Source organism: Entelurus aequoreus, linkage group LG11, assembly GCF_033978785.1.
Source record: "Entelurus aequoreus isolate RoL-2023_Sb linkage group LG11, RoL_Eaeq_v1.1, whole genome shotgun sequence".
In the NCBI taxonomy this organism is placed as follows: Eukaryota; Metazoa; Chordata; class Actinopteri; order Syngnathiformes; family Syngnathidae; genus Entelurus; species Entelurus aequoreus.
In genome coordinates this window covers 52,112,229-52,135,696 of record NC_084741.1, presented here as the reverse complement: position 1 = coordinate 52,135,696, position 23,468 = coordinate 52,112,229, and the positions used below count along the sequence as shown (strand labels likewise).

Sequence of the window (23,468 nt, the reverse complement as noted above, 5' to 3'; positions counted from 1 at the left end):
TATATATATATATATATATATATATATATATATATATATATATATATATATATATATATATATATATATATATATATATATATTGAAGGATATATTTTTTTTTTCATATATCCATATTTTGTTTTACTTCCATAGTCATATTACAAATAGCTAATGTTCCATATTGTACTCTTTTGCTTTCAAATCATCTAATGACAAACTGCTCGCACTTGGGCCGGCCTTGAAATAGAAGGCAGAGAGGAGGAATTCCTCCTTCCTGTGCTTCCCAGGCGGACTCAAGATAAGAGACAAAATGAACATGTGTTTGAGGTGAGACAAGTGAGGGCGGGGGGAGATATTGAAGAAGAGAGTGCTTTCCGGGATGTTTTCAGATCAACTTGGGCTACGCATTTGTATGTGTTGTTCGAGGCTGGTCTCTATTCTCAAATATTTGACAATAAATTACAAAACACCTATTCTGTCCCTGGTGGTACTTTTGAGTTCAGTTTATATGTCATCTAAAGAACTTGGGACTGACTAGCGTTCTGAGTTCCCCTTGGAGGAACATCTGGTCAAACGCAACAATATATATAAAAAAATATATATATATATACATATAAAAATACCTCATATATATATATATATATATATATATATATATATATATATATATATATATATATATATATATATATATATATATATATATATATATATCTGCCCATACATTTAATAAAAGCTGAGCTCAATGTTTTTTTTAGTTTTTTTTTATCCCTCACTAAATTGAACTGCTTGGCCTATTTTGACATTAGCTTAGTTTTTGCGCATTTAACAAACACTTTACCCAGTGGCTTTGCATCCATCAATGTTTTTATTTTTTTATTTTTTTACAAAGCGGCTTCACACCCATCAATTTGTATTTATTTACGGCGTGGCAAAGTTGGGAGAGTGGCCGTGCCAGCAATCTGAGGGTTACTGGTTCAATCCCCACCGTCTACCATCCTAGTCACGTCCGTTGTGTCCTTGAGCAAGACACTTCACCCTTGCTCCAGATGGGACTTTTTAGCGCCGTGCATGGCAGCTCCTGCCATCAGTGTGTGAATGTGTGTGTGCGAATGGGTGAATGTGGAAAATAGTGTCAAAGCGCTTTGAGTTCCTTAAAAAAAGGTAGAAAAGCGCTATACAAGTACGACCCATTTACCATTTACCATTTATTTAGGCCATAGTATAAAAATTGTGGACGCTGTTGATCTATAAAAACTGAAACTATGTCATTGAAATAGCAATCATTCATCCCAGGTACTGTAGTTAACCTGTCATTTATTGACAACATTCTCTCTTTGGCTTTTTTGCGTCTATTTTGGTGCCAAAGTCAAATGAAGCAGGTAGAGCGGAATATATGTTAGGTCAGGAAAAAACACAAGAGGCTATATCATCCCTACAAGCCTTTTTCGCAGGTTTCCCTGACAAAAAGGGAAGGGAAACCTGCAAAACAGGCTTGTAGGGATGATATAGCCTCTTGTGTTTTTTCCTGACCTAACATATATATATATATATATATATATATATATATATATATATATGCGAAAGTGCGATGATGTCACATTATCGATGGGAAAATAAATTTTTAGACAATATGATTTGCCTGAGCGGCTAAGAGACCCCGAGAGTAACAAGCGGTAGAAAATAGATTAGAAGGGACAAATGAATTTTAAAAACTTGAGACTTCCCGCGAGCCGGATTTTGGACGCTGGCGGGTTGAATTCTAAACCCCTGATCTAACCTTACCGCTGCCGGGTATTTTTTTCTATATTTTTATTGTAATATTTTCAGAATGTGTTTGTTCTATTTTTGGCCAAAGTAAGACAAAGAAAACTATCTGAAGTTGTCTTTATTTTTTAGTTTTAAGGCCATGATTTTAATAGTCCGGCCCCCGTGTACGCAGATTTCCCTCCATGCTGCACCTGTCCTAAAATGAGTTGGACACCCCTGATGTACAGTATTACGGTATATGTAACAGCTGCAGCAAAAAAAAAGGGCAGCATAAAATAGAGAGTAGATCCAGCAGAAAATGGACATTATAAAAAAAAGAGAGGTAGTAACATAGAAGCGACTGGATTTTGGATGCTGGCGGGCCATCTTCGGCCCGCGAGCCGTAGTTTGGGGACCCCTGATCCAAACCAACAAAAGACTCACACCCATGCAGGTCAAATTAATAACATCATTCACAAATGCAGTACCAGGTAGCACGTTTTCTCTGATTTGTGATTTGTTAAGCCAGTCATGTGTAAGTTAGGTGTGCTTGAATAAATTATAATAAAGAATAAGATAAATGTCTATCATATGAGGCTGCGTGTTTGCAATAATGTAAGTGTTGTGGTGTTTTCTGCTGTTTATATCTAACAGTATTAACTAAATATTGTTACATAGTAACATCAGTGGGAGTTTATTGGTTGTGATAATGCAATAACACTAGTTTAGTTGCTATATTTCCGGTTGAAGATGATAAAACATTGACATTCAGAGTCAATTCTTACTATATGCAATGATGAAAGTTGCACATATTTATACTGTAAACACCACAACACAACTATTTCCAACATGCAGGTTCTCGTGACATAAGTCTTGATCATATTTACAGTACAATAATTTACACTTCTACTCCCATGTAAATATGAAAAGTAACAACATTGCCAAAGGCACAATAATAACACAGCAATCAATCATCTCGAAACCAAGCTTATACAGTTGCCGTTTAGTTAATGCCTGTACTTCTTCTTTTTTACCACCAGGTGTCAGTATAAAACGGAAAAAACTCCACATCGGTTTTTAGAAGCCAGTATTTTTCCATCACCTCCATCACAGATCAGTAGAAGTAGAATATGGTTCAGATCTTTGCATGTGGGAGGATTGTTCACCATTGGCCTCTTCTTCTTTAGATGTGATGGAATTAAATACAATTATTTCAAATGCATTCTCAGTGACGTGAGCACATTGCAAAATGTATGTAGTGTATATTCAGTCTTTTTTAAAAATGATTATTTCTGACCGTCATTGTTCATGCAAAGACAGCAAAAAAAACAGCCAATGTACTATTACATTGACACACATCTTCTTTTCCACCATAGGAGAAATCTCCTATGAAATCTCTCTAGGAGAAACATTCCATTTCCATCAGTTACATAAGCGACAAACCACTAAGTAAAAAAACAAACAAAAAAAACTATCAAAAACTAATGCGGCTTCAGTGACTGGCGTGTTGTTCCCTGTTTATTTATTTGAAAAAGAGTATGACCTATTTCAGGTTATTTTATTTCTTAATGAAAATCTTAGTATGACTTCTTACAAATAGAAAATGGGGAACAGTGGCAATAAGTGAATCATGTCCCTTTTTTTATTTTTTATCATTATGAGTGATTAAACAGTTCAATAATTAATACATGGCTTTAATTAGCTATAACTTATTTTTTAAGTTTGCAAATGTATTTTAAAAATCACTGCCTTTCTGCAATATTGTGTTGATGTGTATCTGGTAGCCATTCCAGCCTCAATTTTTTTTTTTAATAGGATGCCACTAGCTTAGCCCACCTATCTTTGGGCAAATTTGGCCATTTCTCTCTCCAACAACTTAAGTTTAATCAGGTTGTATGGGAATTGTCAACGTTCAACCATTTTAATATCAAAATCAAATTAAAGTATGAGTTGTCTGTCCTGATGCCACTCCTTTGATAGCACAAGGGGAACTGCACTTTTTTGTTTTTGTTTTGCCTATCGTTCACAATCGGTATGAAAGACAAGAAGACAAAAACATGATTTTTTTCGCATTTGAACATGTAGAAACCTAGGTTTCTAGGTAGCTAGTAATGCAGCTAATGGGAGCAATCGATTATACCTCTAAATCACTTAAAAAATGCATTCAAAAACCGTCACCAATACTTAATTTACGGTCCGTGATATCATCAAAAGGTACAGAGAATATGGAGAAATCACTGCACGTAAGCGATGATATTACGGACCTTCGATTCCTCAGACAGTACTGCATCAAAAAGCGACATCAGTGTGTAAAGGGTACCACCACATGGGTTAAGGAACACTTCAGAAAACCACTGTCAGTAACTACAGTTCGTCGCTACATCTATAAGTGCAAGTTAAAACTCTACTATACAAAGCGAAAGCCATTTATCAACAACACCCAGAAATGCCGCCAGCTTCGTTGGACCCGAGCTCATCTAAGATGGACTGATACAAAGTGGAAAAGTGTTCTGTGGTCTGACGAGTCCACATTTCAAATAGTTTCTGGAAACTGTGGACGTCGTGTCCTCCGGAAACATAGAGGAAAATAACCATCCAGATTGTTATAGGCGCAAAGTTGAAAAGCCAGCATCTGTGATGGTCTGGGGGTGTATTAGTGCCCAAGACATGGGTAATTTACACATCTGTGAAGGCGCCATTAATGCTGAAAGGTACACACAGGTTTTGGAGCAACATATGTTGCCATCCAAGCAACGTTATCATGGACGCCGCTGCTTATTTCAGCAAGACAATGCCAAACCATGTGTTACAACAGCGTGGCTTCATAGTAAAAGAGTGTGGGTACTAGACTGGCTTGCCTTTAGTCCAGACCTGTCTCCCATTGAAAATGTGTGGCACAATATGAACCCTAAAATACCACAACGGAGGCCCCGGACTGTTGAACAACTTAAGTTGTACATCAAGCAAGAATGGGAACGAATTCCACTTGAAAAGCTTCAAAAATTGGTCTCCTCAGTTCCCAAATGTTTACTGAGTGTTGTTAAAAGGAAAGGTCATGTAACATAGTGGTAAAAATGCCCCTGTGCCAACTTTTTTGCAATGTGATGCTGCCATTAAATTCTAAGTTAATGATTATTTGCAAAAAAAAAAGAAGTTTCTCAGTTGGAACGTTAAATATCTTGTCTTTGCAGTCTATTCAATTGAACATAAGTTGAAAAGGATTTGCAAATCGTGGGGCACGATGGCAAGCGCCTGGTGGCCGGGCTTGTCCCCATGGGGCCCGGCCGGGCACAGCCTGAAGAGGCAACGTGGATCCCCCCTCCAACGGGTTCAACACCCATTGCAGGGGCCATAGAGGGTTGGACTCCGCCAAGGCTGCCCTTTGTCACCGATTCTGTTCATAACTTTTATGGACAGAATTTCTAGGCGCAGTCAGGGCGTTGAGGGTATCTGGTTTGGTGGCTGCAGGATGAGGTCTCTGCTTTTTGCAGATGATGTGGTTCTGATGGCTTCATCTCGCCAAGATCTTCAGCTCTCACTGGATTGGTTCGCAGCCGAGTGTGAAGCGACTGAGATGGGAATCAGCACCTCCAAGTCCGAGTCCATGGTTCTCGCCCGGAAAAGGGTGGAGTGCCATCTCCGGGTTGGGGAAGAGATCTTGCCCCAAGTGGAGGAGTTCAAGTACCTCGGAGTCTTGTTCACGAGTGAGGGAAGAGTGGATCGTGAGATCGACAGGCGGATCGGTGCGGCGTCTTCAGTAATGCGGACGCTGTATCGATCCATTGTGGTGAAGAAGGAGCTGAGCCGGAAGGTAAAGCTTTCAATTTACCGGTTGATCTACGTTCCCATCCTCACCTATGGTCATGAGCTTTGGGTCATGACCGAAAGGACAAGATCACTGGTACAAGCGGCCGAAATGAGCTTCCTCCGCCGGGTGGCGAGGCTCTCCCTTAGAGATAGGGTGAGAAGCTCTGTCATCCGGGAGGAGCACAAAGTAAAGCCGCTGCTCCTCCACATCGATGGAGCCAGATGAGCTGGTTCGGGCATCTGGTCAGGATGCCACCCGAACGCCTCCCTAGGGAGGTGTTTCGGGCACGTCCGACCGGTAGGAGGTCACGGGGAAGACCCAGGACAAGTTGGGAAGACTATCTCTCCCGGCTGGCCTGGGAACGCCTCGGGATCCCCCGGGAAGAGCTGGACGAAGTGGCTGGGGAGAGGGAAGTTTGGGCTCCCCTGATTAGGCTGCTGCCCCCACGACCCAACCTCGTATAAGCGGAAGAAGATGGATGGGTGGATGGATGTATTCTATTTTTATTTACAAATTACACAACATGCCAACTTTACTGGTTTTGGGTTTTGTACGAACATACCCTTGATTTGTAATGTTATATTTTGATTCTTACCAGGCTAAATATCTTTCTATATTCCTTGTGTTTTGCATGCGTGTGGTTTGCTCATTTTATTTCTTGATAGCTTGGCAGACTACCTAATGCCATTAAACGCTCGATTGCTTAATTTCATTGTGTCTGCTTCCTGCTAGTTTTGCTCTGTGTTTGATTTAGTTAGCCATATATGCAGGCCTTCCTTTGTTACTTTTGTAGTACCTTACTGCGCCATGTGAACGGATTAGTCATTATTAAAGACTTTGTTGATGCACCCATGTCCTTGCATTTTGGCGTAAGCTAAACCAAATCAGAATGTGACAGTTCCACTTTTACAAAAGAGAGGTGTGGCTTGTCATGATGCGCAGGTGTTAACAATATCAAAAATGTTTTTTACCTGATTCAATAAATGAATTATCTATCGCTATTAACGTAAAAGCAATTGTTATTTAATCCTCTATGATGGTGTCAATAAAAAAAATCCTCATCTTTGTAAAGGCGCTCGTCTTGATGGAAGGACTCATTAATGCCTGCAACAAGTCATCACATTGTGGCCAGTTGCCGTATGTGAAAGCAGCATCACTATCCACAAAAACAAGAGATTAATTCATACTATCAAACCAGATGTATTACAGCTTGTGAGTTTGATTGTTATGAAACAGCACTTCCTTTCCTCTGCAAAGTTGCTTCTCAGCAAGTTTGTTGGAAAAGGCAGTACAATTCTTTAGCTGACTCTGTTTCGCAATGGTTACATAATATGGAGAAAAAAATTGGTTAGGAGAACTGAAGACCTATTAAAATAGAAGTAAAACGTAGCGCAAACACATAATTTGCCTATGTACACATTTGAAATAAATGCAGCAAATGTTGACACAACAAATGTATTGTTGGGGGGGCTTTATATTAACAAAACTGGTTGGGCCTTCAATCACTTATACAAGTAGTAGGTGAGATACAGGTGCATACCAGAAAAACTACAGTAGTCTTGCTGTTGTGCTTTTTAAATAAACAATTATCTTTAAACCCCAAATGTACCCAATAGCATTATATTTAGTTGAGCGAATTTATTCATGAACATTTTTTTTTAAATAACTACTCTGTATCGAATCTAAAATACATATTTGAATGAAAGAGTGTTCAGTGCTAACTTGGATCTGCTAAGAATCTGTTCCACATACGATTCTATTGGATGAACAAGTGCGACTCTACGTGTAAAAAACTTTATTTCTTTAATATTTGTTGATTTTAACTGGGGTGATGTAAAAATATAATTCACGACATACTATATGTTATGCTTGTCAATGTGTTTATAATTACAAAGTGTCTTTCAAACTGTGCCAAAATGAAATGTGTCGCCTTTGCACACATATACATAACCTGTACTTCATTTTGTTGACTGAACAAACATGGTTCAACACTGAAAAAAATTTGGAGTGCCATTTACTTAAAAAAAGCTAGGTAACAATTTCCACACAGAAATTCTTTGTAACTTCCATCCATCCATCCATCTTCCTCCGCTTATCTGAGGTCGGGTCGCGGGGGCAGCAGCCTAAGCAGGGAAGCCCAGACTTCCCTCTCCCCAGCCACTTCGTTCAGCTCTTCCCGGGGGATCCCGAGGCGTTCCCAGGCCAGCCGGGAGACATAGTCTTCCCAACGTGTCCTGGGTCTTCCCCGTGGCCTCTTACCGGTCGGACGTGCCCTAAACACCTCCCTAGGGAGGCGTTCGGGTGGCATCCTGACCAGATGCCCGAACCACCTCATCTGGCTCCTCTTGATGTGGAGGAGCAGTGGCTTTACTTTGAGCTCCTCCCGGATGACAGAGCTTCTCACCCTATCTCTAAGGGAGAGACCCGCCACCCGGCGGAGGAAACTCATTTCGGCCGCTTGTACCCGTGATCTTGTCCTTTCGGTCATAACCCAAAGCTCATGACCATAGGTGAGGATGGGAACGTAGATCGACCGGTAGATTGAGAGCTTTGCCTTGCGGCTCAGCTCCTTCTTCACCACAACAGACCGATACAGCGTCCGCATTACTGAAGACGCCGCACCGATCCGCCTGTCGATCTCACGATCCACTCTTCCCTCACTCGTGAACAAGACTCCGAGGTACTTGAACTCCTCCACTTGGGGCAAGATCTCTTCCCCAACCCGGAGATGGCACTCCACCCTTTTCCGGGCGAGAACCATGGACTCGGACTTGGAGGTGCTGATTCTCATCCCAGTCGCTTCACACTCAGCTGCGAACCGATCCAGTGAGAGCTGAAGATCCTGGCCAGATGAAGCCATCAGGACCACATCATCTGCAAAAAGCAGAGACCTAATCCTGCAGCCACCAAACCGGATCCCCTCAACGCCTTGACTGCGCCTAGAAATTATGTCCATAAAAGTTATGAACACAATCGGTGACAAAGGGCAGCCTTGGCGGAGTCCAACCCTCACTGGAAACGTGTCCGACTTACTGCCGGCAATGCGGACCAAGCTCTGACACTGATCATACAGGGAGCGGACCGCCACAATCAGACAGTCCGATACCCCATACTCTCTGAGCACTCCCCACAGGACTTCCCGAGGGACACGGTCGAATGCCTTCTCCAAGTCCACAAAACACATGTAGACTGGTTGGGCAAACTCCCATGCACCCTCAAGGACCCTGCCGAGAGTATAGAGCTGGTCCACAGTTCCACGACCAGGACGAAAACCACACTGCTCCTCCTGAATCTGAGGTTCGACTATCCGGCGTAGCCTCCTCTCCAGCACACCTGAATAGACCTTACCGGGAAGGCTGAGGAGTGTTATCCCACGATAGTTAGAACACACCCTCCGGTTCCCCTTCTTAAAGAGAGGAACCACCACCCCGGTCTGCCAATCCAGAGGTACGGCCCCCGATGTCCACGCAATGCTGCGGAGTCTTGTCAACCAAGACAGCCCCACAGCATCCAGAGCCTTAAGGAACTCCGGGTGGATCTCATCCACCCCCGGGGCCTTGCCACCGAGGAGATTTTTAACTACCTCAGCAACTTCAGCCCCAGAAATAGGAGAGCCCACCACAGATTCCCCAGGCACTGCTTCCTCATAGGAAGACGTGTTGGTGGGATTGAGGAGGTCTTCGAAGTATTCCCTCCACCGATCCACAACATCCGCAGTCGAGGTCAGCAGAACACCATCCTCACCATACACGGTGTTGATAGTGCACTGCTTCCCCTTCCTGAGGCGGCGGATGGTGGTCCAGAATCGCTTCGAAGCCGTCCGGAAGTCGTTTTCCATGGCTTCCCCGAACTCCTCCCATGTCCGAGTTTTTGCCTCCGCGACCGCTGAAGCCGCACACCGCTTGGCCTGTCGATACCTGTCCGCTGCCTCAGGAGTCCTATGAGCCAAAAGAACCCGATAGGACTCCTTCTTCAGCTTGACGGCATCCCTCACCGCCGGTGTCCACCAACGGGTTCTAGGATTGCCGCCACGACAGGCACCAACTACCTTGCGGCCACAGCTCCAATCAGCTGCCTCGACAATAGAGGTGCGGAACATGGTCCACTCGGACTCAATGTCCAGCACCTCCCTTGTGACATGTTCAAAGTTCTTCCGGAGGTGGGAATTGAAACTCTCTCTGACAGGAGACTCTGCCAGACGTTCCCAGCAAACCCTCACAATGCGTTTGGGCCTGCCAGGTCTGTCCGGCATCCTCCCCCACCATCGCAGCCAACTCACCACCAGGTGGTGATCAGTAGAAAGCTCCGCCCCTCTCTTTACCCGAGTGTCCAAAACATGAGGCCGCAAATCCGATGACACAACTATAAAGTCGATCATGGAACTGCGGCCCAGGGTGTCCTGGTGCCAAGTGCACATATGGACACCCTTATGCTTGAACATGGTGTTCGTTATGGACAATCCGTGACGGGCACAAAAGTCCAATAACAAAACACCACTCGGGTTCAGATCCGGGCGGCCATTCTTACCAATCACGCCTCTCCAGGTTTCACTGTCGTTGCCAATATGAGCGTTGAAGTCCCCCAGTAGAACGAGGGAATCACCCGGGGGAGCACCCTCAAGTACTCCCTCGAGTGAATCCAAAAAGGGTGGGTACTCTGAGCTGCTGTTTGGCGCGTAAGCGCAAACAACAGTCAGGACCCGCCCCCCCACCCGAAGGCGGAGGGAAGCTACCCTCTCGTCCACCGGGTTGAACTCCAACATGCAGGTTCTGAGCCGGGGGGCAACAAGAATTGCCACCCCAGCCCGTCGCCTCTCACTGCCGGCAACGCTAGAGTGGAAGAGAGTCCATCCCCTCTCGAGAGAACTGGTTCCGGAGCCCTTGCTGTGCGTCGAAGTGAGTCCGACTATATCTAGCCGGAACTTCTCCACCTCGCGCACTAGCTCAGGCTCCTTCCCCCCCAGCGAGGTGACGTTCCACGTCCCAAGAGCTAGCTTCTGTAGCCGAGGATCGGACCGCCAAGTGCTCTGCCTTCGGCTGCCGCCCAGCTCACATTGCACCCGACCTCTTTGTAACTTTTACTTAAGAAATAGTCAAGTAAAGTGTACTTGCCAGCAAGAATTATTTTTTATCAAAAACACTCAAGTAAACATTACTAGAGATTTTCTTTCTTAGAGACAAAATGTACTCACTCTTTGATAGTAAATTTTACTCAAAACTATCTACTTACAAAACCCTTATAAAAATGCTTGATTTTTTTTAGGATAATTTAACTAGTTTTTCTTTACTTTATTCGGAGCAATATTTAAGTAATATTTACATAATATTTAAGCTACCACCTACACCACTATTGTAATATGAATGTGTTGTATTTTTAACATGGCCTACTGTTAATTAAATGAAATTATCTTAACACATCTTCTACAAATATGAAATGATAACATACTTTCAAACAAGAGCACCTGTATTACATTTTCCAGCAGCATTACCAGACAAAACATTATAAAACAGGGATTTTTTGTTTTAGAACATTCACAATAATGCGAACAATTACAGGTAAAAGACCCAATAAAATGTCCTGAATTGTAACTTTTAAGCTCAACAGCAAAATCTTTCAACAAGTTACATTGACAAGCGTCATGTACTGCTTCCACACACCAAAGAACAGCTATATGCTAGAACAGCATATGTACACTGTGGAAACACTCACAGTAGAAGTTTATTTTGCAAAGACCGTACCTTGGGCGACATTTTCAGAACATCCAGGTCTAGAAACAGCTTCTGAAACACTTCAAATGTGTATTTCAGTTTCAGTGGGTAACTCAATTTCATGGCGTAGATTAAGCCCATGAGCAGAAGGCAAGCCTTTGCCACGGTTTTGCAGTCATCCAGAACCTCTTTTCCTTCGACGATGACTGACACATGGGCAGGATTGTGGCCTTCCTTTGCTGCATTTCCACTGATGACGAGGATCTTGAGGACATGATGAACAGAGTCTTCTTCACCTACATCCTGTGAAAAACACGTGATTCTGTGCTCAGGAGTCAATATTATACACATTTTTTCTCTTAAGTTCCCAAGAGGTGATTCATGATGTTAAAACAGTCAGTTCATATAACCTATACATACAGAGACCACAGCATTGGTTAAATGCTGGGGAAGTATTTAGGTAACTATTGATTTTATTTTATTTGATCTTTGTCTGGGTTAACCCAGGTTTGCACTTTAATTTGTCAGTGTACACTTGGGTCAATGAGGCAACCATAATTTTTTTCAACAAGATTGTCTAAAAAATCCAGAAGGTTGTTTTAAATACCATTTTTCATACTTTCAAAACATTTGCTTTTCAAACATTTCAGAGTCAGAACCAGTTGAAAAATTGGGACACATTGCAATTAATTGCCAATTTAAGTTAATGGCCTAATATTTGTTAATCTGAATACAAATGTTTTTCCTCATATATAGTGGCACATGTGACTTTTATGTAAATACATTAATACACAAAGAACAGAGGTTATAGTATTAGGTTGGAGAAGAGATACATTTACTATGGTGAGAATAATCATCAGAAAATCCCAAATTTTCAAAATGTACCTGGCAGTCTTTGATCAGCTCCTCTCCCGACTCTCCAAGGAACTCCATTAGGCAACGTATGATGAGATCTCTTCTGCCTTCAACATGTTGCTATAAAACAGAGAAGCAAATGTATTGCAAAGAACATGTATATGCAAACAGATACACAAAGTTCACTATGCCATGTAAAAGGCAATGTAATTAAATTATATTAATTTATTTATTTAATTTGAGAGAGAGAGATAGATAGACAGAGAGAAAGCGAGAGATATAGAGAGGTATAGAGATAGAGAGATAGATAGATAGAGAGAGAGAGAGAGCTGATAATAGCTAGCTCAGTGTGTATGAGCCCAACACAAGATGACTGACACAAATTACATTAATGTCCCTGTAACTTTACCTGGTCAAGTGAATCCAGCATCGGTCTGATTTTCGTGCCTGGAAACCCCGCCCTTTGTCCTAAATATCTCCAGGAGTTTGGGAGTCTGTGTGTCCAGTTTTGACAAAAAGGTTCGCTCCAGATGAACTGTTGTTGTCCTTCTGAACTCCTCTTTGATCTGAAACAGAAGATAAAAACACAACTTGATCAAGACACGCACCTTGCTAGAACAATTAATAATGTAGTCTCCCCAGTATAATATAATACTATTGAGCATCAACACAAACGTCTGCCTTCAAAATTAGCATACATACCTATAGTGTTTTAACAATCCTATTCGCTTGTCTGATTCAAAACTACACATCTTACACCTTCATCTCATGTTGAGGCACCTGTAAAATAAATTAAACATCTCATAACTAAACCATAATGGTGTCATTAAAAAATTCAATTTAAACCTTCAACAGCACTAATTTGATCTTACCTTGCGTAAGCTGTTGAGACCAAATTCCTGAGAGTCAACGTCCTTCAATATTCTGTGAAATATATTGAGAAATTATATTATGACATCATTAAAATACCATGTGTTGCAATATGAGAAATTAAAGCAAATGTTTATTTGAAGAACACTGATGACACAGAAAGTTCCCCTAAAATATTTTTGACATTAAAATGACCATGGCTGGTGTAAAGTCAATTAACCTTGCTCCAAAATTATGAATCCCACCAGACAGGCTTAAGTTACAATTGGTATATTTTCAGGTCCTGAAGAGGGTGTGCTTGTTGCTGCAATTTTGCAATTCGGTTTCAAAATTTTTGAAACCGAATTGCAAATTGCAATTTTTTCTCATTGGAATACTTGTTTAAAAAAATACTTATTTAAAAAAAAAAATTAATCCAGCTCCCCAACAGTAACCACAAAACTGAAACCAATAGCATACTTTCCGAATTTAAAACAGTATGTCAACAACTGTTTATGAGCAGATATTACTGATAATTTCCACAGATCATATTATATATTACTACCGCCAAAAAAATAAAATAAATAAACAGCAGGAGATATCCATGCTAATGCTGCCGGACTCCGGAGCAAAGAAATTGCTATATATATATATACCCACACAGCAAAAACACTCCGCTGCGGATCCCCCGCGGAGGTACCGCGCTTTCCGGACCGGAACCACGAAACTGACCCGCATCGGCGTCCATTTGCTCTCAGGAACGTATCCGCCACGGCGGCAGGTAGCGGATCCGCCGTGGCGGCGCGCTGAATGCGCTCCGCACCCATGATCAAAGCCTTATTTCCGTGGCGGGTGCGCCGTGGCGGGCGCGCTGCATCCGCTCCGCACCCAAGATCAAAGCCTAACCTCCCGCCGCGGACCAGCAACGGACTCATAAAAACCCTGGCTCATCTGGCCGTTTTGGACCCCTTTATCTTATTTTCAAAATCCCTTCTGTTCTTGCTGTAGGATAAAATAGGAAACTAAAAAGTTCACTAAGCCCTACTACAGCAATATAGGCTTACATATGCATTGCCTTGTATTTTTAAACTAACAATATTGTCTATGGGTGAGGGCGGACCTACGTCACTTCCGCCTACCAATCCCCTAGCAACCGGGAATTCGTTGAAAACAAACCAGCTCACAGCGAACACAGCATTGACAGAAAAATAATTTAACGAGCGCTGTGGCTTCGAAGTCGGCGTTAAATCCTTCATTTACGCATTTTTACTTATTCGCATATCGTGTGAAAAAACGAAAATGTATTATTTGCGTCAGACTCGTCTCAGTGAACTTTAAAGCTTCTCAGGCTTAGCTTAGCTTGCTAGTTAGCTTAGCCTGCGCGCTACTAAGAAAGAGACGCGGAAGTTATCAACAACAAGATCAAGTGTTAGTGTATAACGAAACCGGTTTTCGAAGATAGCCAGCTAGGCTATAGACTATATAGTATATTACTTACTTAACTTAATCCTCTTCTTCCCGGATGGGAAATAAGGCTTCGACGACTCGACGCCATTCATCTCGCTGCTGTGCCTCGTCCCATGTAAGCTTCATCTCTTTCAGCTCCCCTTCAACTGTTCTTCGCCAGGTGTTCTTTGGCCGCCCTGGCTTACGTTTTCCCGGTGGTGTCCATCTTAACGCTGCCTTTGGTATCCTCTCGTTGTCCGGTTTTCGAAAATAGCTAGCTAGGCTATAGACCAGGGGTCACCAACACGGTGCCCGCGGGCACCAGGTCGCCCGTAAGGACCAGATGAGTCGCCCGCGGGCCTGTTCTAAAAACAAAACAAAACAAAAAAATTTAAAAAATTTAAAAAATTTAAAAAATTTAAAAAATATATACATATATATATATATATTTTTTTTTTTTTTTTAATTAAATCTACATAGAAAAAAACACAAGATACACTTCCAATCAGTGCATCAACCCAAACAACCTCCCCCATGCACACTCATCCACACCCACTCACACAAAAGGGGTTATTTCTTTCTGCTACCAATATTCTGGTTCCCACAACATAGACAACACATCTGCAAGGGACACAGTCCCTGAAGCACACATGATTGTATAGGCTGCTGGTCCACTAACATTTTCATTAATTACTATTTTTTATGTAATTATTTTTATATTGTTTTACTTTCTTTTTTATCCAAGAAAAGGTTTTTTATTTATTTATCTTATTATTATTATTTTTTTTAAAAAGGGCCTTATCTTCAACAGACCAGGTTGTCAATGAAATTAGATTTGTTTAAAGGGTTTTTTAAACCAGGCCCAGTCCAGATAATGTCCAAGTCGGACTCAGCAACACACACCTTCATTCATGTACACAGAAAAAAATTAGGGAACACAACAGATTGCATATAATTTATAAACAAAATTACATTTTCAAAATAAGCATTTATGTACAGTCCAGATTATCCAATCCAATCCAATCCACTTTATTTATATAGCACATTTACACAACAAGAATGTTTCCAAAGTGCTGCACAGCCATGTTAAAAACAATATTAAAAACAATATTAAAAACAATATTAAAAACTATATTAAAAACAATATTATGCTACACCAATGACTGAATAAAAACAAAGAATAAATGAATAGAAAACCAATACAGAGACAATATAAAAAATAAATATGATTAAAAACGATTTTAAAGGGTGAAACCAATTAAAACAGTAAAATAGACATCAAAATTTATAACCCTAACCCTAACCACACAGGACAACAGAGGACAGAAGACCACACAACTCACGTAGTGTTAAAAGCCAAAGAATAAAAGTGGGTCTTTAGACGAGACTTAAAACACTCCACTGTGGGAGCAGTTTGAACATGGAGGGGCAGAGTGTTCCAGAGTTTAGGGCCGACCACAGAGAAGGCCCTGTCTCCCCTGGTTTTAAGTCTCGTCCTGGGCACCACGAGCTGGAGCTGGCTCTCGGACCTCAGAGCGCGCGCAGGAGTGTAAATTTGGATGAGGTCCGAGATATACTGAGGTGCCAGTCCATGTAAAGCTTTAAAAACAAACAGCAAGGATTTAAAATCAATTCTAAAATGAACAGGGAGCCAGTGCAAACTCCGAAGAATTGGGGTTATATGCTCACGTTTCCTGGCCCCTGTTAAAAGTCGTGCTGCCGCGTTCTGGACTAACTGCAACCGGGAGAGAGCTTTTTGGCTAATGCCAGCATAAAGTGCATTGCAGTAGTCTAGGCGACTTGAAATAAAAGCATGCACGACTTGTTCAAAAAGGTTAAAAGATAAAAATGGTTTTACCTTTGCTAAAAGACGAAGATGATAAAAACACGATTTTAAAACGCCATTGACTTGTTTGTCGAATTTAAAATCGCTGTCTATAGTGACGCCAAGGCTGGTGACTTTGGGACGCACATGATTTTGCAATGGTCCCAAGTCAGTGAGGGCCGGACCAAAAACTGAAATTTCCGTTTTTCCCCATTCATGTCCAGGTCACTCAAATTAGGGAACACAACAACAGATATCATATAATCTATAAACATAATTATACTTTCAAAATAAGCCTTTGAGGACTTCTCATCTTTTTTTTAATGTTTTTTGGCATCATTATCGTTTTCAACCATGTAACTTTCTAAAGTTAGAAAATACTGAATAAATGTTTTAAAGAAAGTAATACTAAGTGAATATCTGTTTTTGGCCTTAAAAATAAACATTTTACCGAGTACTATAATTAAATTGACTAAATCATGATTGTCAATGAACTCTCCTAAAATAACAGAAACCACATTAAGCTTCATAAACAAACCAATCCTTAAACAATTTTTTTCAACTTCCACCCAAAACAAAGACACAATATGACAATACCAAAACAAATGCAGGGTGGATTCAGGCTCCTGACAACAAAATCGGCAATCATCTGACTCTGTCATATTCCATAATTTTAACATTTTCCCTGTGGGTAAGAAGTTATAAATAATTTTAATTTGAAAATAACGATTTTGCACATCGATAGTGGTTTTATAGATTAGTTTGAATATGGCATCCCATGGCAACGGGCAGTCAAAAAAGTCCTCCCATTTTCCATTTGTGTTGTATGAGGCAGCCTTCAAAGATTTCTTTATTAAATAAAAATTATATATTTTTCTATTTATTTTAGTTCCTTTTTGCCAACTAGAATTTCTTATTAGAGGTTTACAAACTAATAATTTAGTAGTTCCATAATTAATTATTTGTTTCCATCTTTTCCCAATTACTCCAGTTAGTTGATAAAATGAAAAGCTTGAGCAAGCATCACCATACATAGCTCTAAATTCATCATACTTCATAATTTTACCATTCTCATTGATAATATCATTGACAAAAATGATTCCTCTTTCAAACATATTTTTCCAAAAGAAAGGCTTTCCATCTATTACAATATTAGAGTTCATCCATATCCCCCAACCCCCCGGCGGCGGGGGGTTGGGGGGCATAAATACATATCCATAACCCAACTTTGGGAGGTTGACATTGTTTTCTTATTATATTTGTACTATCATTCTATGTTTGTATTCGTGTAGGCCAGGGGTGTCCAAAGTGCGGCCCGGGGGCCATTTGCGGCCTGCAGGTCATTTTTTAACGGCCCCAGGGCACTTTTTTTTAAAAATACGATCGAAATAAATAAAAAACATTAAAAGTGGTATTTAAAGAGCAAACAGGTGAAATGTAACAAGAAAATGTAGCAATGTTTACTCTAATCACACAAAGCTGCCATGTAGGCTGTTTCTTTCTTTAAAAAATAACAATGAATCAAAATCAATCTCATTATGAGTTATTGACCTATTCAAGGCTTAAGAAGTTTACCTTCGCAATCAGCTGGTCTTGGTTGTGCTTAATAGTTTCCAGCAGGCTAAGGATCTGGATTACCTCAGGCGCTGTTGACAAACAGCAGTATACAATTAACATGTTTCAGTGTTTATCCTCATTACTCATAATCCTGACATTAGCTATTGACCTTAGTTAATGACAAAAGTTATTGACAAAGTTTGAAGAAAATATGTGATTGCTTGTGAATTTGAATTTTTTCCAAAATGTGTGGCACAGAATGACCATCCGGTTTTTGTCAGTTATTGCTCACCAGAGCAGGAAATGTTGTCGGCCATTCTTCCCCCTCGCCATGTTGGCCTGTAGGCCAGGCTGGATCCAGCCTCCTCTGTCTGCCACATGTTGAGGGCTGCTGGTGAGGGGGGTGGAGGGAGTCGAGGAGGGACTGCCGTTCCTAGTGAGGTGGGCATTGTGAGAGAGCCATCAGTTAACCATGACTGGTAATACCCAAGGGGCCTATCTATACACTAATATTTCAGAGATCAGTCCCTACCTTGTGTAACTCTCTGCATGTTTAATGCAGGTGCTGGTGAAGGCATATGAATGCGTCCTTCCCCATGGTGAGGTGCTAAGGGAGATACATTGGTATTAAATGGTTGTGATCTGTTAACCATGGTTACTGGATGCTGAGATATTATTTCAGAGATCAGTCTTTACCTAGAAAGTTATCTCCAGTTGAGGAGTCGAGTTGACAAGTACTCATGACTCTTGCTGGCACTCGGCGAGACGATGGAGCTGGGAGAAGGGATACAAGGAGAGGGGAATATCTTTAGCACTAAGAATTTTAACCATATATTTTGGTGGTTTTGTTGTTTTCGATGTTAAGAGATTATTCCTTACTCTGCCTGTGCAATTGGCTTGCCAACCCCAGATATGTGAGGTCACTATTTCCCGGGTCTTCTTCGCTATCATCTGAGTCACCGAGACGATGGCTGTTGGGTAACCATATCATTAGGATTATTGCAATACCAAAATTGCCAAATATACATATAGTACAAGCATCTCTGGTCTATGTTTGAATGCTACCGGAAATAACCTTCCTATTACTGTAGAAACATGACAAAAACAAGACGGAACACACTTACACTGGCTTCCTGTTCCTTTTTTCTGGCAGCTCCTCGTTCTCTGCCTCAGATTGCAGGTCTGAGGTGTCGCAGCCCTTTCCATATTGTTGCATTATTTTTAATGCGTCTTTGTAGTTGTCTAAAATTGAATATGTTAAAATGAACATGAGTTTCAAATTAGCTGTAGAGCTGAACAGAATATTATTATTATTGATGATAAATCAGGTCTCTCTCTTATAAGAGACCTGGTCAGAACATAGACAAAATAGGTTATTCCTAGCATAAAGAGAAGCAACTCTGACGTTATTTTTAAACAAGAAGATTATGAATTTGCATACCACAAGTTCGGACAACAGAAACGTCAAATCTTGGCCAGTTTGGCTCATGCTGCTCCTCATTTAAAGCTGCCCTTTCAATTGTGTCGGTGTTTTTATAGCTGGGCCAGAAAACCATCCTATCATCATACCATCCACTTGGGACAACCGCAATGTCCCTGTTCATTATAAATTTAGTCAGATGAAAAGGCACCCTTAATGTAGAAAGAAAGAAAAGGGGTATTTATTCATCGTCAAAGGAACAACGTGGACAAAAGCGTGCACAGGTGTTAGTGTATACAAATAAGCAAGTAAGATGAGCTGAGATTTTACCTGAATGGTGCCCCAAGGTGGTAAGAACTATAAGAAAGGTAAAAGTACAGGTCATAATAGTCAGAACTTCAGCTCAATCATAAAGTAGGGTTTGAAATTATGGGTGTAGTGTATACAGAGATCAGTCCCTACATTGTGTAACTCTCTGCATGTTTAATGCAGGTGCTGGTGAAGGCATATGAATACATCCTTCCCCATGGTGAGGTGCTAAGGGAGATAAATTGGTATTAAATGGTTGTGATCTGTTAACCATGGTTACTGGATGCTGAGATATTATTTCATAGATCAGTCTTTACCTAGAAAGTTATCTCCAGTTGAGGAGTCGAGTTGACAAGTACTCATGACTCTTGCTCGCACTCGGCGAGACGGTGGAGCTGGGAGAAGGGATACAAGGAGAGGGGAATATCTTTAGCACTAAGAATGTTAACCATATCTTTAATATTAATGTGGTGGTTTCGTCTACAACACTAAATATATCCTGTGGTGTACCTCAGGGATCAATATAGGACCTAAATTATTCAATGTCTAGATAAATGACATTTGTAAAGTTACAAAAGATTTAAAGTTAGTATTATTTGCGGATGATACAACAGCGTTTTGTTCAGGAGAGAACACACAGAAGATAATACAAATAATAACAGAAGAAATTAACAAATTAAAAAGATGGTCTGACAAAAACAGACTATCTTTGAATCTCAGTAAAACTAAAATAATGCTATTTGGTTACAGTAGAAGAGAAAGTCAAACACAAATACAAATAGACGGAATAGAAATTGAAAGAGTAAATGAAACCACATTTCTAGGTATAACGATTGATGATAAATTGAACTGGAAATCTCAAGTAAAAAATATACAACATAAAGTAGCAAGAAACACGTCAATAATGAATAAAGCAAAACATGTTCTAGACAAAAAATCACTTCATATTCTCTACTGTTCACTAGTGTTACATATCTGAGTTATTGTGTAGAAATATGGGGAAATAATTACAAAAGTACACTTCATTCATTAACGGTGTTACAAAAAAGATCAGTTAGAATAATATATAATGTTGGATATAGAGAACACACAAATCCTTTATTTATTGAATCAAAGATACTGAAATTCCACGACATAGTGAATTTGCAAACAGCTAAAATTATAAACAAAGCAAACTATAAACTGCTACCCAAGAATATACAACAATTCTTCTCAAAAAAAGAGAAAAATAATCTAAGAGAGAAATGTATATTAAAACATTTGTACGCACGTACAACACTTAAGACCTTCAGTATATCAGTATGTGGGATTAAATTATGGAATGCATTAAGCAAAGCAATCAAACAATGTACTAATATGATCAATTATTTATGCTTACATGTGGAAATAATAATAATAATATTAAATAAAATAATAATAATAAAAAAGGTAAATAAAGCATAAAATAGTCTGTAATAAATTAATTAAATAAAAAACAGCATATAAAATATATACATCAGCAAATAACAAACATATAGATCAAGAAAAAGGATCCTTAATATGCGCAGCAATTTTTCCCACTCACATCACCTCATTTTATATTTTTTTCTACAATTAACTATGCCAAAAAACACATAGACATACCTTTTTTTTTGTAATGGAAACAAAAACAACAGGGCGTCACACACAGCTAGTCCACAGTAAACAGGATCTCGAGCTCCACTAAAGAACAAAGAAATAAATAATACACACTCATATTAATAGAAAAGAACGGCTGTTTCCACTCCGTTAACGTTACGTTGTTGACTAACGCAGTAACGTTAGCGACCTGGGCCTAAACAACACTGACAATAAAGTAATACGCTTTCGTTTCAAGCAGTTGGAAATATGTGGAATATCGTAGCATGTAACCTACACACATTCACAGCCTCTAACAAAAGATTGCCTAAGTTAACTGTATTGAACTTTTTACTCACCGGCTTCACGCGGGAAACTTTCACATTCTGGAGTCGGGGTCCCCCGGAACACAAAACACAGATAAAAGACAATTTTACAATAGCACGGCAAAAAAATGACCGTCGTTGTGTGGGTTTTTTGACGAATAACACTCTTTTCCACTTTTCTTCGCTCGGGCCTCACCTACCGCGTGCAGCCATTTCGAATTTTCTGGATACGTGATGTCAGACGCACGTCCCCATGCAAAGCATTCTGGGAGGCGGCGCTGGAAATAAAAGCCTTTTTATAACAGAATATAAAGTTTTACTGCTAGTCCTAATATCAAACAACGTCATTACAATCATACATAAATGATGATGGAAACACAAAGGCCGATCTTTACTGCGAATGTAGCAATAAATCAATAAATCTATACTTACGTTCGTGTTCCAGCAAAGAAAGTCCAGAGATCTTGGCTCATGCGCGTACACGCTAGTAGGCGCGTCCACGTCTGCGGGTGCAGACATTGGTCAGCTCAGCGCACGTAGGCGGAGCCTATAACTCTAGGCGACGCGCGCCTGTTTAGTTTGTCGTGTCCGCATATGGGAATCAGACACGAGTCCGCTCAGGATCAGCTGTCTGACCGTACAATTTTCAGAGGCGGAGCTGTATCCTCTAGGCGGAGCCAAAACGAATGTGACAGTAACGCGGGTTGGGCGACTTGAAGGCGGATCCGTATAGCAGTCTTCTGCTGTATGGGTATGTATATATATATATATATATATATATATATATATATATATATATATATATATATATATATATATATATATATATATATATATATATATATATATATATATATATATTTACATCCAAAAAAGTAGATGTGTGCCACAATGCCAAGTTTGCAGTTGTTAGCTAGCTAGCTAGCTGGCAGGCTAAACGGGTTAGCTAATGCTAACGTTAAGTATTCCATATTCCAACAATGACTTGAACAGATAAGCAAAGGCAACGTACAAAGTTAATTAAGCATATAACCTACCCATGTGACTCAAGATCCATGAACTTTCTTGTTAAATGACTGTCCAGCCATCTTCTGTCCTCCATGTCTGAGAGGAAAAAGCGCGAACGATCCTCTGACGCATGCGCTGAGTGGCCACAAGGTGGCGAGGTTCACTGCTATTACCCAAGTATATTTTACTTTCTGGTATTAAGTTGTAAAATCAATATATTAGTTAAGTAAATATTACTTGGAGTGAATGATCAAATTTACATATAAAAGTGAGGATACAAAGTTACAGACTTCCGTTTTGTTCTCTGAAGTTGCAGCATTGCTTGAATTTAAAGGTTTTGTGTGTGTTTTTGTCATTTGCGGCAATTTTCTATTGCATTTGCTTTTGATTCTGCAGTGTTTGACAGGGGTGTCCAAACTTTTCCCGACGAGGCCCACATATAGAAAAATTTAAATATGCGGGGGCCCATTTCTATTTTTGTGTAATGATCTAACCCAAGACGTGTTAATTATGTCTGTATAATGTGTCGCAGGCCATATAAACTGTACATGGCCAGCAGTCACATTAGAGATAAGAGCATGGAAACTACAACTTCATGTAGCTGTGAAAATAGAAGCAACTCAATTATTTGACAAATCAGACTAATTTAGTGCATAGAAACATACTGAGTGTAAAAAGTGATAAATCTTCAATGATTACTTTAAAACAAGTAAAATGCACATTTATATCATGTGCTATCATGTGTGCCAGTAGAAATGTGCACATTTCAGCCTACGAGAATTCCACTTCTAACTAGAAAAAACATGTTGCAATAAATTGTATATCATTTTTATGCAGCTGAGATAGGCTTTAGCACCCCCCACTACCCAGAGAGGGACAAGCAGTAGAAAATGGATGGATGATTGTTTTACACACACATGCTCACATCAACTACAATTGTAGTCCAAGAAACATAAACAAATAACTACTAAATAAATCAGAAGTTACTCACAAGTTACACAATGCTTGAGTAGTTTTTGCACGGAATACT

At 40.2% G+C, this 23,468-nt stretch overlaps 1 long non-coding RNA gene across 2 annotated transcripts; it reads right to left on the bottom strand.

The window, feature by feature from the left end:
* Positions 1–19,320: 19,320 nt before the first annotated feature.
* On the bottom strand, positions 19,321–21,916 carry LOC133660724 (uncharacterized). 2 transcript variants are annotated; one of them, XR_009827877.1, is made up of 6 exons: positions 21,863–21,916; positions 21,132–21,209; positions 19,826–19,903; positions 19,662–19,736; positions 19,530–19,556; positions 19,321–19,411 (listed from the first exon to the last, which is right to left on the bottom strand). It is a non-coding gene; the product is annotated as an uncharacterized LOC133660724 (long non-coding RNA). The 2 variants fall into 2 exon arrangements; XR_009827876.1 differs by lacking the exon at positions 21,863–21,916 and adding an exon at positions 21,464–21,627.
* Positions 21,917–23,468: the final 1,552 nt, after the last annotated feature.